Source organism: Macrotis lagotis, chromosome 3 (genome assembly GCF_037893015.1).
Source record: "Macrotis lagotis isolate mMagLag1 chromosome 3, bilby.v1.9.chrom.fasta, whole genome shotgun sequence".
In the NCBI taxonomy this organism is placed as follows: domain Eukaryota; kingdom Metazoa; phylum Chordata; class Mammalia; order Peramelemorphia; family Peramelidae; genus Macrotis; species Macrotis lagotis.
This window is the reverse complement of record NC_133660.1, coordinates 238,295,779-238,298,449: the sequence shown is the minus strand read 5'-3', so window position 1 is coordinate 238,298,449 and position 2,671 is coordinate 238,295,779.

Below are 2,671 nucleotides of genomic sequence, written 5' to 3'. Positions count from 1 at the left end.
ATAATAGCTATATTTATGTAGTATGTTAAGGCTTACAAAGTGCTTTGTGATAATCACCTCATTTGATCTTCACAATATACATGGAAAATAGGTGCTATTTATCTCTATTTTCCAGACAAAGAAACTGAAGAAGGAAGAGATTAAGTGTTTTACCTAGGTCACACAGGTGGTATCTGAGAGCAGATTTGAACTTAAGTCTTTCTGATCTAGGCCTATCATTTTATCCAATGTGCCACCTGGCTGTCTCCATGACTTTTTGGTCATAGTGTCTCTTCTATTCTCTCAAGATTCTCTTCATAGGCAACTCACTGTATGGTCCAGTTCTAGACCCAGATCCAATGCTGGGGAACAATGAGTAGGGGCAAAAAGATAGGTTTGGAGTTAAATTTTCAGGGAGAGGGGCAGCCTTGGATGTCAGGAGGGTATAGATAATAAAGAACCAATGTGGGGCAGCTAGGTGGCTGGAGGACCTGAGTTCAAGTCCAACCTCAGACACATAATAATTACCTAGTTGTGTGACCTTGGGCAAGTCACTTAACCCCATTGCAACTCCCCCTCAAATAGAACTAATGAAGGTTTTAAAATAGTCATATCTATGTACCTTCTTATGCATAGGCAAGTCAAACCACATTTCCATCACCTTGACTACCATCTCCCCTGAGCCCCTGATGAAGACAACCCAGGACCCTGAATATGAGAGCCTTGAGAATAACAGGGCTTCCAATCTAGTACCCTCTGCTGTCATCCTGGGCAGCTGTCTCTGGGGGGGGGGGGAGCAGCCTGCTTCTGTGGGTACTATAGCCTCAGCTGCCTAAAGATCCTAATAAGAAAGTACTTTCCACTCAATCTTTGGCATTGCCAAAGGTTCAACACTGGAAACTGATATGATTTTACTAGTTGTTGTTTGTCCTTCATCTCAAAAAGAGCCAATGACATGGTGGGTGAATCAAGACTTATACATAAGTTGGATTTAAGTGAGACAGAGTTGCACAAAGTCTTCAGTCTCACTCCCTCTTCCAGAGTCATCTAAGTCCAGTAGCAAGACAAAAGTCAGGATTACTGGTGATGGTTCAGGATGCGGTTGATGACCCTGGTATCTTCCACGTCTGACCAGTCACTAAGCATTTTCGTGGCCATTGGAACAAATTGTTCTCATTCATCTATTCTACTGTTCATGTGCTTGGAGTAGATATTCCCTTTAATTCACTGATGGTTTTGAGGGCTGTTTGTTAACCTTCAACCTGGTTTAGCCTGTCTGCTGATATGGTTTACTGGGGTGTGGTCACTTCTTGGAACAATGAGAGTTGGTTGAATGTAGGCATCAAAGGTGGGCAAGCAGCTCTGAAAAGGTGCACCACATCAGAGGTGCTAGTCCTCTCCTAACACCTCATACTCCCCATTTTTCCAATAAAAATAACGCGAAAGAAGATGATGTGTAACTATCTGCTTTGCTGCTGTATGTACCCCAAGGACCAGGAGACCTTCCTATCTGATTTGTAGCTGAATTCTTCCTTGTGTATTGTCTTCTTCCTTGGAATGCAAACTCTTAAGGGCAGGACCTGTCTTACTTTTCCATTTGTATTTCTAGTGCTTAGCACAGGGCTTTGCATGTCAGTAAGCACTTAACTGATTGATTCTTATACGTGACAGGTGCAAAGAGGTATTTTAGGATTATATTTTAGGAGGGTTAACATAAGGCTGCCAGTGCAAAATAGACTGGAGAGGGGAGAGACTAGGAGTTCATGGAAACGGACCTGGAATAAGGTGAAGGGAACCTGAAGAAAGAGGATGGAGATGTGGGAACAGAAAACAGGATGAATCTAGTTATTTGTACTTTGATAACATCTCTCACTCCCATCCTCCTCTCTCCTCCCACAGCTAGCATCCTGCTTCAACCTCTCATCTTCTCTCATCTGGACTATTTCAATGGTCTTCCATTTGATCTCCCTGCTTCCAGTCTCTCCTCTCCAATCCATTCTTCCCAGAGTTGCCAAAACAATTTTCACAGGGTGCAGATCTGATCCCATCATCAAACTTCTCTGGCAGTTCATGTTCTTCACTGCCTGGGTCTAATGTTTTCAGCCATGATTACACATGACTCCCCTTCACATTCTCCATGGTACAACCACATTGTCCTGCCTGGTGTTCCCCATATGACTTTCTATTTCCTGCCTTCATCACTCTATGTAGATCATCCCCAATGCAGTCCCAATTGCCTCTTAGCATCCACGCTTTCCTTCAAGATTCAGCTCAGACACCTTCTGCATGAGCTGGGGGGAGGGTTCTCCCTTCCCTCCTCCCAACTGGCATCACCCTCCTTTTCAAGGTTATTCTATATCTGCTTAGTATACTATTCCAAAACTAGTTCCATTTTAAGATATTAAATAATAACTTAATCATTGATAATAAACCACCAAATTATTAACATCAATATTGAATAATGATATAATTATTAACAAAATTATTAGATTATTATTAAGACTTTTAAGTTACTAAGTAAATTAAAATTATTAAATAATAATATTAAACAAAAACTTAATTACTAACATTTATATTAAATAACTTAAAACTTAACTAAGTTTGTTTATATATAAAGTATATAAACAGATACAAAGTACCTTGAAGAGAAGGCTAACAGTTGGGGGGGGGGGTTGAAGTAATACACAGACTT